Here is a 16,102-nt window from a genome sequence, read left to right as displayed (position 1 = left end):
ACATTTATGGAAGTACAGACTGATTCAGAAAGTGGGGGACATAGTGGAAGGGAGCTAACGTCTGCTACGTCCCCCGTGTGTCAGGTATGAAATGCAAACTCTCATTTTACCCTCACAGCAACTCAATGAAGGTGAGAATGTCTAGCTCCCTTTCCTAAGTATATGTACACAAATGTGGAGGCAATGCACAGTGTTGAGGTGTGCACTGCTTCCACGAAGTTGAGGAAGACCACTCTTGTTAGTAATCAAGTACTTGCCTCATGTGACAAAATACATGCTTTCCTAAAGAAGTACATGAAGTTAAGTCACAGATGAAATCCTACTAATCTGCAGTTTGCATTTAAGCACTCAGTAATTCCAGGCATGGTGCTAAGCACTTTACCTAATCTCACTCAATCTTCACAACAAACTCTGCAAAACACATATATTATTATCCCCATTTTTTAGGTTAAGATATGGAGATTTGCCGAGGCTGAGTAATACAGTCAGGGTTGCACAACTACTAAGTGGCAGAGTCAGGATTTGAACTCATCTCTGCCTGACTTCCAAGGATCTCTGTGTCCTCAGACATAAGGAAAATCACAATGGAGAAAATACTTCAGTTATATATTGTAAGGAAAATATTATTTCCTAATAAAAATCAAAGGAGTCAAAATTACTGAAGTTGAACATCCCATCAAAGTTTCTCTGTCACCCTACAAGGTAGAGAGCAGTGGGAAAAAAAGGGACAGTCAGCTTTAAGTTTTGTTCCTTGATTTGCTGCCATGCTCCTTCAGGATAAGAACTCCTGTGGAATAGATCAGACTTGGATATGGAATTTAAATAGATAGTTCAAGTTTTTTTTCCCTCTCATTTCAGGCTTAGAATCTAGCAAAGTTACAAGGGAAATTCTTCCACTGGGTATGTAAAATGTTAAGCCCCTGAGAGTAGATGACTTCTCTGACCTATACTAGAATAATGTATAAAATGGAAACTGCAATAAATGAATATAACCAAATGACACAGACACACATCTGCACACCCACTGTCTATGTCCGAATGCTGATACACTGCAGGTACAGTACAGTGACAGGGTGTTCCTGGGAAGCCGATCAATGATACCCTTCCACAGTTCAGGCTTTATTACAGGAGGTATTCATTAGCTAATTACAATTAGTCGAGTACCCTGGTGTGCCTTCTTCAAGAACTCCTTTAAATGCTCCTCTTTTATTCTATTTTCAAGTTCCAAAAGCAGATGCTTCTTTTATGGAAAAGCCTAATTGCTGTGGAATCTAATGCATGTCCTACTTCCATAGCCAAATCTCCTCCTTCCTGTTTAATGGACAGCATTCTCATGACTCACCTTTGATTTATGGGCTGGAAGGCACCACACCTTTTTTCGGTCCTGCCTGCACATATTGTTAAGTGTGATCAACTCTGGAAAAAAGCATTCATGAGTTATGTCAATAATATGAGACATTAAAAGAGACTTGTCCTACAAACAAAACAGTAAATGACAAATGCAAGTTGTTTTAGTCCCATGTGCTTCTCTACCGCACCCTAGAGCCTATAATGATTCCGTTTTCTTCATGTTTGTGGCACAAGGAATGCCTGAAAACTCATCCTTAGATAACATGTGCCTCATTAGTATTTGTTCATTCTAACATTTTAAATTCTTTTGAATTGGCAAAAAAGGAACAAAGAGAAGTGAAATTTAGATACCTAACAGATAGTGGAAAATAACAAAACAGCAGCCTATAAATCAATGGAATGTGGCGACTGTGTGTTCTGTGGTGGTGGTTCTTGTTCTGGATGGTATATATCTCTGAATAATTTCCCAGTATTCACTCAATTTGATGCTACTATGAAAAAATTATGTCTCTAAAATCCACATTCCAAATAACTCTTGTTGCAGATAATTCCCTTCTTCCCTTTTCCCATCCTAACAGAATACAATTTTGTTCAGAGGATGACAGAAAATATATCCCATTAAATACTTGCCTAACACACTGAGTGGCCTGTGACACAGGTCTGGTTAGTGATGCTGACAAAAGGCTTCTAGGTATTTATGTGAAAGCTCTTGTGTTTCTACTCAAGCACTGCTCCTTCCGCCTTCAGCGCTGATGTGAAGCCTAGAGCTGCGGCAGCCATCTTGCAACCGTGAGATGAGGAGCGTGAGAATTACAGCCTACAGCTAAGGGTGGCAGAGAAGAATGGCAGGAGCCTGGGTCCAGGATGGCACCACTGCCTCCTTTGCTAGCTTCAGACTTCTTATTGCTTGAAATAAATGCCCATCACAATTGTTTAAGTCACTGTTGCTGTGGTTCTTTGATGCTTGCAGGTAAAGGCTACAATAACCAATACAGGCTTACAGACACCTTAGCTTCTGTTTCTAAATTCCCAAATTAAAGCCATACATTTCTTTTAAATTCAGAAAGAAGCTAAGTAGCCGTGTTGCCCTTATTTGGGGTCTGGCATTGACACTCCACAACAGCCTCTTGCATTCATTACAATCAACTAGAGACAGACAAATACTGGAGTTAAATGGGGGAAAAAAAGAAATTATAAACGTATAGGTAATTATGAATAGTTACTGGATCTCACAGTGAGGGACAACTATGTATAAAATCAATGGAATTATAACCTTTAGATGGGCAAAAACCAAGTCTGATGAGACCAAGTATTGCCAAGGTTGTGGGGAAATAAGATCTCTCACATACTGCTTGTGAAGTGGGTGGACTGGGCAACTACTTCAGAGAACAGTGTTTCCACATCTAGTAAACATACCTTCTGCTCCAGAAATCCCTGCACATGTGCACAAGGGCTATGCACAAGAATGTTTACTGTAGCACCATTTTGTAACAGTGAAGCCCTAGACATAGTCCAGACGTCCATCAATAGGGCGACGGATAAAAACATTGTGATACAGTCTTAACATATAAAAACTAAAAAGCAAAACTCAGATCTCCACATCAACAGGGACGGATTTAGTAGCATGCTGAAGCTAGCTCATGAGAACTAAATGCTAACATTTCAGTTTTGTGAGCTGGCTGATGTTACTTCTATAGCTTGGTATAAGCTATGTTAAGAGTATTTACAACATGGAAATTAGCAAAAGCTACATATCATTCCCTCCCCACAAAAGCTGGTTGTTAAACATTTACTAGCACGTCACTGGACAGACTTCAAAAAAACAGTTAAAGACATGTTTCAGGGGAGAGGAAAGTTTCAGTGATGCAAGATGAATTAGTTGAAGAGATCTACATAGCATCGTATTAATACACAGTCAACAGTGCTGTATTATACACTTTAAAATTTATTAAAGATGAGAGTTTCTGTTAAATGTTTTCACCATACATGCACATATCCCAAAATAAAGGGACACAAGGAAACTTTTGGAGCTTATAGTTATGTCTGTTAACTTGACTGTGGTGATGGCTCCATGGATGTAGGCATATGTCCAAACTCATCCAACTGTATGCATTAAATATGTGCAGTTTATTGTGTGCCAGTTATATACCTCAATAAAGCTCTTTTTAGAAAAAAGGCAAGTTGCAGGATGAAAACAGTATGATAGCACATACCTAAAGTTTAAAGAACATGTTGAGACATGTAATATTTGTAATACTAATAAGATATAGTCTAGAAGGACAGATACCAACTTGTGATAATGATTATCTCTGGAGAGGGGCCACGTAATAGGTGTGGTAAAGGGGAAAAGGGGGCTTAGGTTTTTTAATCTGTTATGTTCTATTTACTTAAAAATATTTGAAGCCAAAACAAAGCATTAATGTTGTTCATTTCTGGGTGGTAAATATAAAATGCTTACTCTCCTCTTTGTCTATTATTTAAATTTCAAAATAAAAGAGGCAAAATGAAATGAGAGTCAAAGAAAATTTGCTCATCACTTTTCATTGCCTGTTGATGAGAGTCTGCAGGAATCCCACTGCTGGTAGAGACGTAAAATGATGCAGCCACTGTAAAAACTAGTTTTGTGGTTCCTCAAAAAATCAACATAGAATTACCATATGACCCAGCCATTCCATTCTTAGTCATATACCCAAGAGATTGAAGAGCATATGTTCAAACAAAGTGTTTGTTTGAACACACACCTGTGTTGTACACAGTTGTTCATGGTATTATTTGTAGTGTTGTTTATAATAGTAAAAAGGTGGGAACAACCCAAATGTCCCTCAACTGCTGGGGAACGGATAAAGAAAATGTGGTTCACACCTACTAGGTTGGGAAGAATGAAAATATAACAAGTGTTGAGGATGTGGAAATATTGGAACGCTGCTACATTACTGCTGGAAATGTACAATAGTACAGCCACTCTGGAAAATACTTCGACGGTTCCTCAAAAAGTTAGACATAAAGCAACCATATGACCCAGAAATTTCACCCCTTAGTGTAATTTAAGAGAAATATGCATAGTCCAAAAAACTCTGTACACATGTTCCTCAACTTATGATGAGGTTACAACCTGATGATAAACCCATTGTAAGCTGAAAATCTCGTAAGTTGAAAATGCATAATACACCTAACCTAACAAACATCATAGCTTAACCTAACATAACTTAAACATGCTCAGAACACTTGTATTAGCCTACTGTTAGGCAAAATCATCTAACACAAGCTTGTCCAACCCATGGCCTGAGGGCTGCATGCAGCCCAGGAACAGCTTTGAATGCAGCTCAACACGAAGTTGTAAACTTTGTTAAAACATTATGAGACTTTTTTGTGATTTATTTTTAGCTCATCAGCCATCATTAGTGTTAGTGTATTTTATATGTGGCCCAAGACAATTCTTCTTCTTCCAATGTGGCCCAGGGAAGCCAGAAGATTAGACACCCCTGGTCTAAGACAAAGCCTATTTTATAATAAAGTATTGAATATCTCATGTAATTTATTGACTATTGTTCTGAAAGTGAAAAGCAGAATGGTCATATGGGTACTCGAAGTATGGTTTCTACTGAATGCGTATCATTTTTACACCACTACAAAGTTGAAAAATCATAAGTTAAGCCATCATAAGTCAGGGACTGTCTGTACATGAATATTAATAGCAGCATTATTCTTTACAGCCAAAATGTGGAAGCAATCTGAATGTGCGTCAATTGAATGAATCAATGAAATGTGGTGTAACATTCGAATGCATTATACAACCATCGTTAGGGCTGAATAATGTACAACAGAATATTATTCAGCCATTAAAGGAATGAAGGACTGATTCATGCTACAACATGGGTGGACTTTGAAAACCTTATTCCAAGTGAAAGAAGCCAGTAACAAAAGACCACATGTTGTATTCATTAATTTATATGAAATGTCCAGAATAGGCAAATCGAGACAGCCAAAAAGCAGATTAATGGTTGTCAAGGGCTGGGAGGACAGGGGATGGGGAGTGACTACTCAACTGGTACAGAATTTCCTGTTCTAGAATTAGGTAGTGATGGTGGTTACACAATATTGTGAATGTACCAAAAGTCATGAATTGTATGCTTTTAAATGGCTAAAATGATGAATTTTATGTTATATAAATTTTACCTCAATAAAAAAAGTTATTTAACTATGACATATTTGATACTGATTCCAGAGAGACTGCATTGTAAGAAAAGATGTGTCTCAGGGTTTAAAATGTTATATATTTGATGACACAGAAATCTGGAGCTTCTGGCCAGGCACGGTGGCTTATGCCTGTAATCCCAGCACTTTGGGAGGCCAAGGTGGGTGGATCACTTGAGGTCAGGAGTTCAAGACCAGCCTGGCCAACATGGTGAAACCGTGTCTCTACTAAAAATACAAAAATTAGCAAAAATAAAAATAAAAAATAAAAAATTTGGGTGTGGTGGTGGGTGCTGTAATCCTAGCTACTTGGGAGGCTGAGGCAGGAGAATTGCTTGAACCCAGGAGGTGGAGGTTGCAGTGAGCCAAGATCATGCCACTGCACTCCAACCTGGGCAACAGAGAGAGAGTTGGTCTCAAAAAAAAAAAAAAAAAAAAAGCAAACAAACAAACAAACAAAAAACAGAAATTTGAAGCTTCTGTACAAACAGCATTGTATCAATTAGGAAATGAGTTTGCTGCATTTAACAGAAATACCCATATCAACAGTAATTTAAACAAGTTAGAAGTTTTTGTTTCACAGAGGAAGTCCTGGTGTGGATAATCTGGGGCCCATGAACTCTCTCCATGGTTTGTACAGGGACCAGATTCCTATATGTCCTATATTCAATATTTAGCTTCCATCCTCAGTGTTACTTTGTGTTCCAAGATGGCTGTAGAAGTACGAGCCATCATTTCCCATTCCAGGCATGCAGCAGGAAGGGGGAAAGGACAAAAATGCCTTCCTCTCGGCTAAGTCAGTCTCTCTGAGCAGAAATAAAGACATGGTTAAATAAATACATACATCCAGAAAGTGGGGAAAGCTTTATGAAAGCAGGATCCCCGTCTGTTTTATCAGTGCATTCCTAGGACTTACCACAAGGCAGAGCACATTGAAGGTGCTAAAAAAAAATGTGTGAAATGAATGGATACCTTCATGGATATGGATAAATGCATCATATAACCATTTACATCTTTACAAAAATAATCAACAGGGAAATGCTTATTATAGTGAAAGCAGAATATTACACTATATTTAGTGTAATCCCAATTTTACTGAAAAAGTATACATATGCCTAGAAAAAGAGATTAGAAAGAAAGATACTAATGGATCAAGTGATTTTTCAAATATATAGTGAAATTGCTCTGATATTTTATTTCTTCATACTTTTACACATTTTTCAAATTTCTGCAATGAGCCAGAGTATTACTTTTTCTAATTAGAAAACAAATCAATAATCTTACAACTCATCTAGAAGAGGACTACATCAGTCTAAGTATTAAAAACAGGTAGCTAAGCGAATTAACACAGAAACAGAAAACACAATATAGCACATTCGCACTTATAAATGGGAGCTAAACCCTGGGTACACATGGACATAAAGATGGGAACAACAGACACTGAGGACTCCAAAAGGAGGGAGGGAGGGAGAGGGGCAAGGGCTGAAAAACCTTCCTGTCGGGTACTATGTTCACTGTCTGGTTGACAGGATCTATAAAAGCCAAAACCTCAGGATCACACAAGATACCCTTGCAGCAAACCTGCCCATGCACCCCTGAATCTAAAATAAAAAATAAAAAACAGGTAGCAAGGCCTGGCGTGGTGGCTCATGCCTATAATCCCAGCACTTTTGGAGGCCAAGGCAGGAGGACTGCATGAGGCCAGGAGTTTGAGACCGGGTTAGGCAACGTAGTGAGACCTGTCTCCACAAAGAAAAAATTTTAAAAGCCAGAAAGAATGTTCCCACCCACCTCCAAAAAGTGCTCCCCTCGCCCCCGAAAAATAAGATGGCCGGATGCAGTGACATGTACCTGTAGTCCTAGCTACTCAGAGGCTGAGGTGGGAGGATCCCTTCAGCCCAGGAGTTGGAGGCTGCAGTGAGCCATGATCGCACCACTGCACTCCAGCCTGGGTGACAAAGCAAAACCCTGTGGCAAAAAAAAAAAGAATAAAATATAAATGTAAAAACAACAGGTAGCGAACCTCTCCACCAAAGAGAGTAGCCAACAGCCCCATCCAGCAGCTTCGCTTTATTATTTTTGGAGAAGGAGGATGCTGATATCTACAGTGATACCATGTGGAGTCATACCTATCTCTGCATTTCAAGGTAGCAAACTGTTTGTCTACTTAATAGTACAACTTTTTTTTTCAGCCTAATAGTTGCGCATACCTACTCATTCTTTAAATGTGAAGGCAATTTTAAGGCACACAGGGAAAGTTATCCATTTATCAATGCAAACTCATCATCTGTTTTCAGATCAAGATGACTTGCAAGTGACTGCACTGAACTCGGCCCTTCTCAGCACAATGCATACCCACTACCACCTTGGAATTGTCTGTTTTCCCACTGTCATGAGCTAAACTGTGTCCTCCCCACCACCAACACTTCAAACGTTGACATTTTAAACCTCAGTATCTCAGAATGTGACTGTACTTGGAGATGGAGTCTTTAAGTAGGAAGTAAATTAAAGTGAGATCATGAGGGTAGGCCCTTATCCAACATGATCAGTGTCCTTATAAAAAGAGATTAGGACACAGACACACACACAGAGGGAAGACCAACTAAAAACACACAGAGAAGACGGCCATCTACAAGCCAAGGAGAGAGGCTCAGAAGACACGATCCCTGGCCACATCTTGATCTCCGAATCTCCGTGGTTGAAGCCACCCAGCCTGTGGTACTGTGTTATGGCAGCCTGAGCCAATGAACACACTCAGCCATCCTGTTAATTAGATGTTTGGTGACAGTGAGGGTTAATTTGATGTGTCAACTTAGCTAGGCTCTGATGCTCAGTTGTTCGGTTAAACACCAGTCTAGATGTTGCTATAAAGATATATTTTAGGTGTGATTAATATTGAAATATTTAAATCAGTAGACTTTGAGTAAAACAGATTTCCCTTCATAATGTGGATGGGTCTCATCCAGTCGGTTGAAGGTCTTAAGAAAAATGACTGAGGTCCCTGAAGAAGAAGGAATTCTGCCTTCAGACTCGACTACAATATCAACTCCTCCCAGAATTTCTAGCCCGCTAGCCAGCCCCAGCCTACCAACCCCCACAATCAAGAGCCAGTTCCTTAAAATAAATCTCTCTATATGTGTATATATTTCTATATATACACACACACGTATATATTTATACACATACCTATCTGCATACATGCATGTATACATACACATAGGTGTATCTATATACACACGTACACATATATATGTGTATAAATATATATATATACATATAATTATGTATTATGTATGTCCGATTCTGTTTCTCTGGAGAACCCCAACACAGTGACTAAGGACTGATGTTTCATATACCTAACTCTGTGCTCTTGCTTGTTTTATTTAAAATATTTTAAAATATTTTAATACATTTTTAAAGCATGAGAAATAAATATTTCAGATCATATTCCTCATACTTTTCAAATGTAAAATACATTTACTTATTTCCAGATTTGTGAATGGAAGAACTGGTCAAATACTTGCATCCAAGCAAATTAATTCATCGGCGTGCTGTTCTCTCTCATGTTTTAACGATGACCTCGAGCACTGCGAGAGGATGTTACCAGATGAGAGCCAGGGAGAAGGCAGAGAGATCATCCACAGGCCTTACGGTTACACCCATAGTGTGCTGGCAGCCAGTGAATTCCACGAGAATGAACCATCAGGGTTATAATTTTCAGCTTTGTTGCGAGCATCCTGCCTTTGCCTTTTGATCCTGCCTAATCTTGTTCTCCCCTGCACATTTGCTGCCTCATTTCTTCCTTCAGAAATGGCAAGTTTTCTTTCTACTAAGTACATAAACAGCTTCTAATCAGCAAACAATCGGCTGTAGATGTAGAAGGTTTGGCCAGAAGGAGAAACAGAGATGTGACAAACAGATGAGAGCAGCAGGCAAGCCTGGGGAACGCCCATGGGCACAGAGCTCCTGGAGGGCAGGGCATGCGGGGGTGGAGAGGATGAGGAATGTGCCCCACTCGCACCTGTGACCAGGGACACAGACGTGTGAGCCTCGCTGACAGAAGACAGCTGTGGGACCCGAGGGATCAAGAGCTTCACCCACCTAACAGAACTACACATACTTGCGAATTTCTAATTTTGAAGAGGCTTCTCATGAAGGTGAGGGAATTTAGAGAAAAACAAAGGGCAGGGTGGCCCTGGGGAAGACTCATTGCCTGGGATGGTGCCAACGAGGGGCTGGGCTTTGAAACAGTGAGAGATATGAGGCGGGGCCGGGTGCCGTGGTGCATGCCTGTAATCCCAGCACTTTGGGAAGCTGAGTCGGGAAAATCACTTGAGCCCAGGAGTTCAAGACCAGCCTTGGCAATAAAATGAGACCCCATCTCTACAAAAAATTTTTTAAAATTAGGCATGGTGGCACCCACCTCTAGTCCCAGCTAATTGGGAGGATGAGGTGGGAAGATCACTTGAGCTCCAGAACTTCAGACTGCAGTGAGCTATGATTGCACCTGCACTCCAGCACGGGTGACAGAGCCAGACCCTGTCTCTTAAAAAAACAAACAAACAAATAAACCAAAAAAAAAAAGGATATGAGGCAGCCCAGCAGCCCGCATGGCAGAAGATACCAAGACCATTTGGGAAGTCTTACTCACCATAACACACTAAGAAGCAGTATTGTCCAATAGAACCTTCCAGAGTGATGGAAATATTTTATATCTGCACTACCCAATACGGTAGCCTCCAGGCATATGTCACTACTGAGCACTCAAAACATTGCTAGTGCAACTGAGCAACTGGCTTTTACATTTTACTTGATTTTAATTAGAATTTAAATGGCCACATGTGGCTGGTGGCTGCCATATTGAACAGCACAGCCATCAGGTCTTCCTAACACATTGATTGATGTGTCTCCCAACATAGTTTGGGGAAGGAGTGCTACGAATAAATGAGCGCACAATCCTCTTGCTACTGAATGCTCCACAATTGAACTATTAGCAATCTAAAGGGTTGGCTGGAGCCAGTGAGAATGAAGACACCTCCTTTTTTTTAGGGTCTTTAGGAGACCCTAAAAGCCTGGTGGAGGAGCTTAGCCACCAGCATTACCTGATCTGGTAAGCAGTGAATCAGAATGTCCTTGGCAGGAAACACTATCATTTGGGTGCATAATTAACCCCAGTCTGGTCGTCAGCTATAACCTTAGAAACAAGAGCTAAAACTTCCCACCTTTGGTCTGTTTCCAAATGTGGGACTGTTGTTTTTAGGTACTTCAATGTTTAGTAGATTTAGAAGAAAATCCTTCCAGCTGTAAGGGAGCTTTCTAAATACGAGAAAATAACATTTGTCATATTTGCCTTGAGAGATTTGGGCTCAGCCACGGACTCAGAAGCTCTGGGCAACACCTCTGCGTCCCCTCCCCTCACCTGTTCCATCTGTACAGCTGAGAAAGAAAGGCTTTCTCAGGGTTTCTTTAAGGAAAAAGATTAGAACCATTATAAAGCATTTTAACAAATGCAAAGTACCCTTCTATATAAATTATAACATGTTTTTACTTACTTGATTTCTTCTTTTGGGGGGAAATGAAGCACTGCTTTTGGGTATAATATGGAAGAAGTTTAATAGCACAATTACAGCCGAGTCTTCAAAGTAGAGAAAGAGGCCGCGACCGCCCGTGTGTCCAACCGAGCGCACGTGCACCAGCGGGGCCCGAGCAGAGGGAGCACCCGGCTCTTGTTGGGGAAATGGAGGGAGAGCCACGGTTTAGAGATAGGGAAAGCTGTGGGGCACATTATGCCCTGGGAGGAGAAAGCACAAAACCAGAGGCTCTGAGGGACAAAGAGGAAGGAGGGCAGAGCATGAGGCAGAGCAACCCAACAGCCATGGAGGCTGAAGAGACAATGCAACGCCTACAGGAGTTCCATGAACGTCATAACATGATCCTCGACCAACTGAATGAACAGTGAGGGCAGGACTGCTTTACTGACATCACCCTGATTGTGGACGGACACCATTTGAAGGCTCACAAGGCTGGTTTGGCTGCTTGCAGTAAGTTCCACAAATTCCTTTTTTTTTTTTTTTGAGATGAAGTCACACTTTGTCACCCAATCTGAAGTGCAGCGACCCGATCCTGGCTCACTGCAACCTCCACCTCCCGGGTTCAAGCGATTCTCCTGCCTCAGCCTCCCAAGTAGCTAGGACTACAGGCACCCGCCACCACACCCGGCTAATTTTTGTACTTTTAGTGGAGACAGGGTTTTGCCAAGTTGGCGAGGCTGGTCCCAAACTCCTGATCTCAGGTGATCCGCCTGCCTCAGCCACCCAAAACGCTTACAGAGATTACTGTAATCCTTCCCAAAGGGATTACAGGGGTGAGCCACTGGGCCCGGCCGCCTTCTACAAATTCTTTCCAGAGTTTACCCAAGAACCTTTGGTGGAGATAGAAGGTATTAGTAAAATGGCCTTTTGCCATTCAATTGAGTTCACATGTACAGCAAAATTAATGATACAAGGAGAAGCAGCCAGTGATGTATGGAAAGCAGCAGAACATCTACAAATGCTAGAAGCCATCAAAGCCCTTGAAGTTAGGAACAAAGAAAACTCAACTTCAGGCCAGGTGCAGTGGCTCACGCCTGTAATCCCAGCACTTTGGGAGGCCGAGGCAGGCGGATCACCTGAGGTCAGGAGTTCAAGACCGGCCTGGCCAACATGGCGAAACCCTGTCTCTACTAAAAAATACAAAATTTAGCCGGGCGTGGGGCACCTGTAGTCCCAGCTACTCAGGAGGCTGAGGCAGGAGAATTGCTTGAATGCAGGAGGCGGAGGTTGCAATGAGCCAAGATCGCACCACTGCACTCCAGTCTGGGCAACAAAGCAAGACTCCATCTCAAAACAAAACAAAACAAAACTCAACTTCATTAAAGGAAAATACCACAGGAAAAAGTAAGGCCAAAAAAAGTAAAATTGCAGAAACTTCACATTATCGCTGAGTCACTGCCATCTGCAGAGTCAGACCCTGTTGAAACTGAGGTAGAGAATGCCGAAGACATGACTGAAGCAGAAGATGAAGGCACGGAAACATTCGAGGAAGGGCTTCTGCCCAGCAGTCCATAAAGTACATACAGAGCACAGGTTCCTCTGATGATTCTGCTCCAGCACTGTTGCCAGATATCACCAGCAAGTACTGATACCAGAGTGGGGCAGGGAAATGCTGGGTAGAGAAAGGCAGGGTCCCTGGTGAGGGCTCCCCGCTCGGGCCCGTGCTCATGGGCCTACGTGAGGACAGGCACTCCTGTTTTCGCGCCCAAATGTTGCATTTTCCAAGACCACCCTGGCCCGCCACACCCCCCATCCTGGGCCTATAAAAACCCCCCGACCCTAGCGGCATAGACACAAGCAGTGGGATGTCGAGAGGAACACAGCAGCAGAAGGGCACACAGGCGGCTAGGCATCGAGGAGCAGGGGAATGGAAGAGCACGGAAATAGGCACCTGCACGCGCTGGCAGGCCATCAACCGGCACAACAGCGCGGATGCCCAGGGGAATTTGGCAGGGGTGGTAGGAGGACAGTCTGGCCACTGAACAGCCCGACTCCAAGGGAAAACCCCCTTCCCACTCTATCCCTCTTTTGGCTCCCCATCCATCTGCTGAGAGCTACTTCCACCATTCAGTAAAACCCTGCACTCATTCCCCAAGCCCACATGTGATCCGATTTTTCCGGTACACTAGGGCAAGAACCCTGGGACACACAAAGCCCTCTGTCCTTGTGATAAGGCAGAGGGTCTAAGTGAGCTGATTGACACAAGCCGCCTACAGACAGCAAAATTAAAAGAGCACCTGTAACACACGCCCACTGGGGCTTCAGGAGCTGGAAACATTTCCCCCAAGACACTGCCGTGGGGTTGGAGCCCACAACCACAACCTGCCCCCCTAGATGTTTGAGCAGCAGCACCGAAGAAGCTAGCCACGCCCCCATCACACACCCTGTGAGGGGGATAAGGGAGCTTTTCCTGTTTCAGTACCACCAAGGTGACAGAAAAGGGCAGATTAAAGAGGAAGACAGCTGTGCATCTGACCCCACAAGCAAACAGGAACACATGAAATCACACTTCACTGAGTTTCAACTGTGAAATATGCAACAAAAGGTATCTTCAGGAGAGCGCATGGAAACAGCACCTGAATTGTTACCACCTTGAAGAACGTGGAGGCAGTAAGAAGCAAAGAGGCCGGGCACGGTGGCTCACGCCTGTAATCCCAGCACTTTGGGAGGCCGAGACGGGCGGATCATGAGGTCAGGAGATCAAGACCATCCTGGCTAACACGGTGAAACCCCGTCTCTACTAAAAACACAAAAAAATTAGCTGGGCGTGGTGGTGGGCGCCTGCAGTCCCAGCTACTCGGGAGGCGGAGGCAGGAGAATGGCGTGAACCCGAGAGGCGGAGCTTGCAGTGAGCCGAGATCACGCCACTGCACTCCAGCCTGGGCGACAGAGCGATACTCCGTCTCAAAAAAAAAAAAAAAGCAAAGAACTAGTGGAAAAATTCATGTATGTCAGTACTGTGAGAAACCGTGTGACCATTCTGGACATTTTAAAGAACATCTTCAAAAACATACAGGTGAAAAACCTTTTGAATATCCAAATTGTCATGAACAATTTGCTAGAAATAGCCCCCTCAAATGTCACCTCACTGCATGCCAAATGAGTAGGGGCAAAAAAAGGAAGAAAGCAGCTCATGAGTGCCAGGTCTGCAACAGTGTGTTTAACAGCTGGAACCAGTTCAAATATCACTCGGTAATACATACTAGAGATAAACCCGACCATTGTACTTTATGTGACTTGTGGTTTATGCAAGGAAATGAATTAAGAAGGCATCTCAGTGATACAATATATCAAAGCGTCTAGTAATGGAAGAAGTTCTTTCAGCAGAAACACGGGTACAAGCTGAACCTGTGACATCAATGATATTATAGAACAAGCTGGGAGGTACACGTGCTCCCACTGTTTCAGGTCCAGGTGGATTCAGCACAAGCGATCGTGGAACACGTCCACCCAGAACCACGCAGGGATAGCCAGGTGCCCGACACACAGGAGTGAGCTTCCAGAGCAGGTCCAAGTGAGTTACCTAGCAGTGGGCTGAATTCAGCCTGAAGAAGGTACTGAAGTACAAGGAGAGGAGCCGCATGTGGAACGGGTAAATCAGATGCCAGTGGAAGTACAAAGTGAACTTCCAGAAGCAGGCTTCGTCCACATGACCCCAGAAATCATGACCCAAGAGAAGACAGAGCCTAGCCAAGCAGATGCTGAGGCTGCCAGGGAAGATCACGAAGATGCTGAGGATTAGAGACCGTGCTGACAGCACATTCTGAAGCTGAAAAGGCAGAGAATGAGGACAGAACAGCTATGCCAGTTTTAGAATGAAATTACACATGAATATATTTTAAAATATACTTGTTGGGTTTCTGAACCGATTATAGGCAGTATGACTGTCGTTCAACTAACAGACAAGTGGACCAAAGTTAAGCTATTTCCTGTTGTTTCTGTTTCTGTTGGAACAAGTCAATTCCCCTCCCCAAACTTAATGCCACAGCAGAGGGATCTTTCCCATAACTGAAGAGATCTTTTCCATAACTTAAATGGATTATATTCTTATCATATAGTGGGGTACGAATGTATCTATGCTCATTGTGGTAAAAGTTCTCCCTTTTCTCTTTCCCAGGTCATGTTCTTTCTCAAATTTTTTCCATATTGTGAAATCAAACTTAAATCATTAGAATACAAGTTTATGTATTCTAATGCATAGTAGAAAATCAAATATATAGGAAACACAAGGCTGCATGATGAAAAGTACATTGTTACTGTGCAGCTGAATTTTGGCTTCTGGCTTTCTTTAGTCTGAACAAATGTTCTTGTCTAGCCCTGTAGTCACCGATGCTGTCTCTGCAACACAAAGAGTGGTGGTGGGAAAATTTGTAGAATATTAAAACACACACACACACACACACACACACACACACACGTGCCTTTTCAAAACCGACTAAACTCCTATAAAGCATCTCTGGTTCTTTCAAAGTTTATATGGTAAGGAGCAATGTAGACAATGCTATGATACTTTATATTTTTACTTATAATGACAACCACCAGTTCTTTTCACTTAAGTTAGGTTGAGAAATTTTATTTAGTGGCAGCTGAAGGGCAATTTTCAATTGGGAAAATTCATTTACATCTGTGGTCAACTTTCTTTTGATGAAAAGTTGCACTAGTATTTTACCACCAGATTAAAAAAAAGATGAGCATCGTTTAAAAATTAATGTATTTAAAATAAAGTACAGAGAAAAACATGTCTATAATTATCAGGCTTTGTTTTGAATGGAATCTTTTCCCCCAGTCCTTAATGTAAAGACCCTGTGCTATAACTTTTAAAGCCATACAAATAAGAGTGCTAAACTGTGGACTTAAAAGTAGGTGTATAAATATTTTTAATCAATATTACTTAGAAAATAAAATCTAACAAACACATTTTAAAAAATAGAGTAAGAAACTTCACAAGATGATCTCAAGGTAAGAAA

At 42.1% G+C, this 16,102-nt stretch overlaps 1 pseudogene; it reads left to right on the top strand.

The window, feature by feature from the left end:
• The first annotated feature begins 11,120 nt into the window (after positions 1 to 11,120).
• LOC100978243 (zinc finger protein 131-like) lies at positions 11,121 to 14,954 on the top strand (annotated as a pseudogene).
• The last annotated feature ends 1,148 nt before the right edge of the window (positions 14,955 to 16,102 follow it).

Source organism: Pan paniscus, chromosome 6 (assembly GCF_029289425.2).
Source record: "Pan paniscus chromosome 6, NHGRI_mPanPan1-v2.0_pri, whole genome shotgun sequence".
Lineage (NCBI taxonomy): Eukaryota > Metazoa > Chordata > Mammalia > Primates > Hominidae > Pan > Pan paniscus.
Note: the sequence above shows the minus strand (reverse complement) of the source record. Positions and strands in the feature narration are given on the sequence as shown.